The following is a 9087-nucleotide window of genomic DNA, read 5'->3' as shown; positions in this document are numbered from 1 at the left end:
TATTGACCATGTAATGACCACTATTAGGTCAAATTATAACTGAATAAAATAAATGTTTATTGGTTAACTTTTATAACAAATTTACTTTTATTAACAATTAACAATTATTTCATATATATATATATATATATATATATATATATATATATATATATATATATATATATATATATATATAAATTAAATAAAAACAGGACATTCTGGTGCTTTGAACGACTGTCAACAGGTTTGTATACAACAGAATAGTATAGTTGAGTCAAAGATCTGCACCTCGAAGGTGTACCCCTGAAGGTTTAAGACTTCACCCCTAAATACTTAAAAAATATATATCTTTATTGAGTTTATTTTTGGACTGTTTTGCTTATAATAATCATTAGTTAATTAACAACCAATTAATTAATTAATTCAATGGAATTGTCTTCCTTATTGTTGTTATCACCTATTTATATTTTTGCTGGGAACAACCAGCTTCAAATGAATTCAATTACATTTTATTTGTATAGCACTTTTAACAATGGCCATTGTCCTAAAGCAGCTTTACAAAAGTAAATCGATTACAAAGATACTTTTAAAATAACTTAAATTGTATAAATTTGTCTATATACGTTTATCCGTTTGGAATTGACCTATGACTCATTTACATTTAATCCAATATCAAATAAAATTTTATTTGTCACATACACATACATACAGAGTACGACATGCAGTGAAATGCTTTGTGCGACTCCAGCATTTAAGCATAAAAAGGAATAGAATTAAGGATAATAAAAAAGGTCGATAAATAAAAAGTATAAACCATATAAAATATATGAAAATATATGTATATACATTGATGCGTATGGCAGATATTGACAGTACAAATTAGGGATTTAGTGATTGTCCTTAAAGTGTCCATGTGCAGTATGGTGTGATATAAATTGGCACTGTGTTGTTCAAGTCCAGAGTTAAAGTGTCATAGTGCAAAAAACGTTGTGCAGAAATGAGTGACGATAGAAAGGGAGGTCCGGTACTAGATCCTGGGTGTTTCCTGGTTTAAGCTCCGAATGGCCTGCGGGAAGAAGCTCCTCCTCATTCTCTTTGTGTTTGCTTTCAAGGAGCGGAAGCGCTTCCCTGAATGCAACAAAGAAAATAGTCCATTGTTGGGATGGCTGAGGTCCTTCACAATCTTCCTGGCATTGGTTCGGCACCGCGTGCTGTAGATGTCCTGCAGGTCAGGGAGCTCTGTGTGGATGGTATGTTCAGCTGAACGCACCACCCTCTGGAGGGCTCGTCTGTCCTGCATGGTGCTGTTCCCGAACCAGGAAGTAATGCTACACGTCAGGACGCTCTCAATGGTGCAAGTGTAAAAGGTCTTTAGCACCTGAGAGGGTAGTTTAAAGTTAAGCATCTCAGATGGTACACATGCTGCCGGGGCTTCTTCACCAGGGTGTTCATGTGGCAGGACCAAGACAGGTCCTGTGTTATGTGAACACCTAGGTACCCAAAACTGTCCACTCTCTCCACTGGGGTCCTGTTGATGTTTAGCGGTTGGTATGACCGCTCCTGCTTCATGCTGAAGTACACTATTGAATCCTTAGTCTTGCTGATGTTCAGGAGAAGATTGTTCTGGCACTATCTCTCCAGGTTTTTAACCTCCTGTAGGTAGGCCGCCTCGTCATTGTTGGAGATCAGGCCAACCACAACAGTGTCATCAGCAAACTTGATGGTGGTGGAGTTGTAAGTGGCCACACAGTCATATGTGTACAGTGAGTACAGCAGGGGGCTCAGAACACAACCCTAGGAAGCTCCAGTGCTGAGGGTGGATGAGGTGTGTTTGCTCACCCGAACAGCTTGTGGTCTGTCTGTCAGGAAGTTGGAGATCCATTGACACAGCTTCCTAGGACCTCCAACTTAGGGGTGAGCGTGGAGGGATTTATGGTGTTGAACGCTGAACTGTAGTCGACAAACAGCATTTATATTTTTGTATAATTCCCTTTTCTGTAGTCCAGGTGGCTCATCGTTGTGTAAAGAAGATGAGCAATGGTGTCCTCAGTAGAGCGGTTCTGGCGGTATGCAAACTGTAGATGATCCAGTGTGTCTGGTAGTGATGCAGTGATGAAGTCTCTGACCAGTCTCTCAAAGCACTTCATCACTACTGAGGTCAGGGCTACAGGGCGGTAGTCGTTGAGGCAGGCAGGCTGGGGTTTCTTTGGGACAGGAACAATGGTGGACTGTTTGATGCATAAGGACACAACAGACTGTTACAGTGAGAGGTTGAATATCTCAGGGAACACCGGTGCTAGTTGGTCAACGTAGGCTTTCAGAACCCGACCTGTGGTGCCATCTGGTCCTGCTGCCTTCCTGGTCCAGTATCTGGACAAAGTGTAAAGACTTTTCCTTCGTATTTTTTGGCAACTGCTGAGTACATCTAGACCTCACCCACTAATTATCATGATATACTTTTTCTCATTTGCATAAAATGCAAAACCTTTATTTGCTAACTAGCACTGGGTTTTTTGACTGAGCGTCACAAACCAAATAATTCGACAAAAACCTGTTGACATGCTGCTGTTCATGTTTTTGCTTTCAAAAGCAAGTATACCTTTTTTGGAAATAAAAGGCACAGTGAAAATTTTCCTAAGAGTTTATTTAATTAGCCAACCCCATATCTAATGAGGTGATATGCATGTCTGCTTAAACTTGAAATTCATGTAGGGCAAAGTATTTTAAGGTTATATGCAAAGTTTGACGCGAAACCTTTGAAACCAGGTAGAGATAAGTTGACATTGGTTAAGCTCCTATTTCTAAGAAATCAAAAGTGTGTGGTAATCTGTAGCTTTATAATTAACACTGAATTCCCTTTTGAAAAAAGTTCGGAAGCATCTTTCCCACCTTATATATTTAAAAGGGGAATCCTTATTGGAAGGTATTGCAATCAGATGAGTGTGTGATACACAGTGAGCTTCAAGACCTGCAGTCTGTCTATAGCTGTCTATAATATTACATTACAGGAATTTACATTTTCCAAGACATTTCTAAGATTATCTTAGCTTGGACTTATTAAGTCTTCACTTATGACTTTAGTTATTATTTTTTGCCACAAAAAATATAATGCAGATGAACCTGTAAGTCATAGACACAAGACAAGACAACTCCCTCCTGGTTCTCAAAAATCTTAAAATCTCACAATTTGTGAGTCCTACAAGCATGATTTCTTTTTTTTATTGATTCATTAGAATCTTCTAAGCAACAACAAAAAAAGCCCCAAGGACAATTTAGCTCTACACACAATTTACATAATATGCAAAACTTATGTCTGCAAAGTATCCAAGGATTTTGGACTATCTTCACAAAGGTGATGTCAATCTACTTCGGACAGTGTCAACTGCAGTAATGTGAACTGCAAATCTTGTTGACATTTCCAAAAAATATGGCAATCAAACATCAGCAAGTTCTAAAGTGGTGGAGTTGGTTTACTCAAATAACTGAAATATGGTTTTGAAATAAACTAAATTCTTTGAAGATTTTGATAATGTGTACAAAGGTTTGGTGTGATCATGTACAGTATAGGGGTGGGGTTTAGGGTCAAAGAACTTTTCCATGAAACATCCATGTAGATTCACAGGGGGACATACTAGAAGCTGATTCAGTCTCAGTCATATTCATATAATTGGTGTGTTAATTGACTTAAGTTTCACAGAAACATTTTTTTTGCATGGATCTGCTAAACTGTAACCATATTTTTTAAATCACTGTTCAATTACATGTCAATCAGTTTTCAGTAGGCAAAAATGTATACAAAGTAGTCTATGCTGAAACATTATATGCAACAAAGTCCTTAATTTTATTCCTCTACAGCTGCACAGTAAGCCACAGAGACAAAATTATTGATTATATAGAGTCCTTGGCTGAAACGAATGCCTCAATATCCACTAAGTACCAACAACTTTATTTTGGTGTCAATATTCATAATTGTGTTAATTTGCACAAACCTACATTGAGAGCTTGTCGTTTAAATGTCATTGACAGCTAGTGGTGTTAATAGATCAAGCTAATGATCACTAATGATTAAACTAATCATTAGTGATTAAAAAATACCATGGTTATTCCCAACCAATTCCATATTTTAAGGGTGGATTTTACAGTGACATTCTGAGAATACAGAGTATTTGTTATTTTTAGAGCAGTGTACCTCAGTGCTGTTAAAGATTCTGGTCTGGAGGAAAATTATTCTGACGTTTCCATCATCCGCATTTTAGGATTTATTTATGGTAAAACAGAATAAATTTTTATGCATCTAAGCTCACACATTACACAGAGTTAATGAAAATTTGCTGTGCAACCACAGACTGATCAGAGGCCCTGGCTGACCCCTGTCCACCACCAAAAGCCTCGTACAATAGTTATGTGAGCACAAGAACTGGACCATGAAGCAATGGAATCATTTACCTGTGGTAGAGATTGCAACATGATGCATTGTGGGAAGAAGTCAAGCCTGCAAAAGCAGTATTATGTTCAGGAATGGTTTGAGGCAGGTGACTAAAAGTTTAAGGTGTTGATATGGCCTTCAAATTTCCCAGGCCTCAATCTAATCAAGCATCTATGGAACAAACCAAACAAGCTAAACTCATGAAGCCCTCAAAACATAATGAATCTGCTGCTTACATATTGGTGCCAGATACCACACCACACCTTTAGAGGTCTTGTTGAGTCCACTGCTCAGTGGGTCATAGCTGGGCTACTTACATGGAGATGCATTAATTCACTCTGGTCTTGTTATTCTAGGTGAAGTTTAGCAAGTGATCATGTGAGCAGTGTACATTATATACATTTAAAATCTACAGTGAAAGATAAAGCCCAAAAAGTCCCATAGCCGCTGGAAATGCTTGTACATTGCATGTTAAAAGACTGTTGCAGTACTTATGGAAATTAATAACAGAGGACATCAATAAAAAAATTAAATATTTTTTCCAAAGCAAACAGCAAGCAGAACATCACTAAAACAGGTTTAGATTCTTATAAACACTAATCCTAGAAAACCTGTGAGTATCTAAGGTATTTACCTAAATTGGTCATTTATACCAACATCAACTAGAAATGTAAGTCAATTTAATGTAGTATATCAGACCTTTAAGATATTTGGGGTTTACGATATTTTCAATGTTCAATTTAGTTTAAATAAGGCTCTATAAGTAGTGCAGATTGAGACCGTTTCTTATTGTCTTCGTCTTTCGTCTGCTCCCATTACGGGTCTCCACAGCGGATCATCTGTCTCTATACCCCCCTGTCCTCTACATCTGCCTCTTTCAAACCAACTACCTGCATGTCTTCCTTCTCCATAAACCTCCTCCTTGGTCTTCCTCGTTTCCTCCTTCCTGGTGGCTCCATCCACAGCATTCTCCTACCGATGAACCCCATGTCCCTCGACCCAACCGGTATTACTGTTTTCGTGATCCGCATATTTAATTTGGCACATGTTTTATGCTGGATGCCCTTCCTAATGCAACCCTCTCAATTTATCTGGGCCTGGGACCAGCACTAAGAGTGCACTGGTTTGTGCATCCCTAATGGCCGGGACAAACCTCTGCTGTTGAAACAGTGCAAGTACATTAGATGCATAATTATTCCGTTTATGATTGATGGGAACCTCATATTTCTATGATTATACCTTGAAATATTGTATCGTGATGTATCAGATTGGATTAGATAAGATTATATTAGGAAAAAACTTGATTAGATTAGATTTATTGTCGTTGTGCAAAGTGCATATACAGAGCCAATGAAATGCAGTTAGCACCTAACCAGAAGTGTATAAGTGACATATTTACAATAAATAGTAATATGTTAAATGAAGGTATGGTTCTATATGTACAGTGGTGAGAGTAATTAATATACAGAAGGTAAAGTAGGCTAATATCATTAAAAAGTTGATTTACTTTAGTAATGCAATACAAAAAGTGAAACTCGTATATCATATAGATTTATCACACACAGACTGATATATTTCAAGTGTTTATTTCTTTTAATTTTGATGATTTTGGCTCACATTTAACAAAACATCTAAAAAAATGTGAATACTTCATAAGATTAATCAAAAAACATTTTAGTGAATTGTTGGCCTTCTGGAAACTATGTTCATTTACTGTGTATGTACTCAATACTTGGTAGAGGCTCATTTTGCTTTAATTACTGCCTCAATTCAGCATGGCATGAAGGTGATCAGTCTGTGGCACTGCTGAGGTGGTATGGAAGCCCAGGTTGCTTTGACAGTGGCCTTTAGCTCATCTGCATTTTTTGGCCTCTTGTTTCTCATTTTCCTCTTGACAAAGATTCTTAATGGGGTTCAGGTCTGGTGAGTTTGCTGGCCAGTCAAGCACACCAACACCATGGTCATCATACAACTTTTGGTGCTTTTGAAATGAAATAAGCATCTCCATAAAGCTGGTCAGCAGAGGGATGCATGAAGTGCTCTAAAACTTCCTGCTAGAAGGCTGTGCTGATCTTGGATTTGATAGAACACAGTGTACCAACACCAGCAGATGTCATGTCTCCCCAAACCACTTCTGACTGTGCAAACTTTACACTGGACCTCAAGCAACTTGGAATCTGTGCCTCTCCTCTCTTGTTCCAGACTCTGGGACCTTGATTTTCAAATGTAATGCAAAATATTCCTTCCTTTCATCTGAAAAGACTTTGGCCCACTGAGCAACAGTCCAACAGTTTTGTCCTTTGTCCAGATAAGACACCTCTGACCATGCTTCAGGAGCAGCTTGACACAAGGAATGTGTCAGTTGTAGCCCATGGATACGTCTGTGCGTGGAGGCTCTTGAAGCACTGACTCCAGCTGCAGAATCTCCCCCAAATTCTTGCATTTTTCATCTTTTTCTACCACATTTTTTCCTTTCTTTCCACTGTCCATTAATGTGTTTGGATACAGCACTCTGTGAACAACAGCTTCTTTAGCGATGACCTTTTGTGTCTCACCCTCCATGTGCAGGGTGTCAATGATCATCTTCTGGACAATTGTCAAGTCAGCAGTCTTCCCCCATGATTGTGTTGCCTGAACCAGACTGAGACACCATTTAAAGGCTCAGGAAACCTTTGCAGGTGTTTGGATTTAATGAGCTGATTAGAGTGTGACACCACAAGTCTTCAATATTGAACTTTTTCACAATATTCAAATTTTCTGAGATACTCAATTTTGCATTTTTATTAACTTTAGGCCATAATCATTAAAAGATTAAAAGAATTGAAAGAAATGAACACTTGAAATATATTAGTGTGTGTGATGAATCTATATAATATAATCTATAAAATATAACTTTTTTATAATAACTAAATCAACTTTTTAATGATATTCTAATTTATTTATATGCACCTGTATATATATATATATATATATATATATATATATATATATATATATATATATATATATATATATATCTCGGGGGGATCCCCAGGACTTAGCTCAGTTTCATTGTTAAGCAGCTCCTTCAGTGACAGACTGTTACATCCTGAGTGTCTGAAGGAATGATACAGATGGTCTTTTCTCCCTGCTGCTATTAGACTTTAAAACCAGAGTATACACTGTGATTACTGTTTAACTGTGCAATAATAACTTTAAGAAATAATGTGCAATAACAATAATTTAAAACCGTGCAATATTACCTGTGTGCAATGTCTGTTAGCGTAACTACTTACTCGTGCTCTATTTTTTCTTCTTTATGTATGTATACATTGTGTTGTACTGTATTATGTCTGTATTATTTCTTTTTCTTTGCTGCTGTGGGACGAATAAAGATATATCTTATCTTATCTTATCTGATAGATAGATAGATAGATAGATAGATAGATAGATAGATAGATAGATAGATAGATAGATAGATAGATAGATAGATAGAATAACTGTGCAAAGATTGTGCAAAGGCATGTCAAGAGGATAACATGCTCAAATAACACATATATAGATATATGAAAGTTTGTATGATACAGTATTTACAGAATAAATATGGGTGGAATATACAGTAGTGCAATGATGAGCATAAGTTATGGATGGTGCAAAGATACTGTGCAATATAGACAGAAAGTGACAGTGCAGAACTGTATTTGTTGACATTATATGATCAGCTGACCAGTGCATTAACAGCCACAGGAGAAACAGGTATTTTTCCGTCTGTTTGTGTGGGCTCTGAGGCACCTGTAGTGTCTGACCAATGGTAGAAGGGTAAATATTCCATGATTGTGGAGGGAGGTATCTTTGACAATGCCCCTCACCTTTGCAGACAGTGATGTATTGTGTCATTGTAACAGAATTCTGACATGGCACTTCTCCACAATGCACAATGTCACATTTTTGCATCATGCCATGATGTATTGTTACACCCCTAATTATACTAATAAATGTACTTTAATTATACTAATAAGTCTACTTTGTTCACAACAGAGATCATTTAAAAACAACTCTGGAGAATCAGGTTTATTTAACTGTTTTAATTCAGTGTATCAGAATATCAGTCGTTCAAAAGTTTACATACACCCAGCTGACTATCTTTTTTAAAAATATGAAAGATTCCAGTAATTAATGTCATGACTAGTATAAACCTTTTTACAATTGCCATAATTAATGGGTAAGGAGGCCCACCAACCAGACTGAGTTACATCAGTTCTGACAGGAGGTATGAGAAAAATCTAGTATATTGAGAAGCCAGTAAAAAGTAAATGACTGCCAATTTCAAGCAATTAAGCGTGTTTAAAACCTTTGACCCACTAAAAAACCTTCTATAGTAGATAAAAGTTTAGTAAATGCTTTAGTAAATGCTCTCTTAGCTATTATTTTGAAATAATCTCATATGAAAATAAATTTGGAACCTTATTTAACTTATTACCAGAAATACACTCAACCTTCATTTTATTAAAACCACATGTACACTTGTACTTTCATGCAGTTATCTAATCAAACAAACATGTGTTAGCAGCACAGTGCAAAACAATCGTGCAAACGGAGGCCAAGTGCTTTAGGAAATGTTCACATCAAACATAATGAAGAAAGAGTTAGATTTTTGTCAATTTCAATATGACATGGATTTTGGGCTACATAAGCTGGTC

This window comes from Silurus meridionalis, chromosome 13 (assembly GCF_014805685.1).
Source record: "Silurus meridionalis isolate SWU-2019-XX chromosome 13, ASM1480568v1, whole genome shotgun sequence".
In the NCBI taxonomy this organism is placed as follows: domain Eukaryota; kingdom Metazoa; phylum Chordata; class Actinopteri; order Siluriformes; family Siluridae; genus Silurus; species Silurus meridionalis.
Note: the sequence above shows the minus strand (reverse complement) of the source record.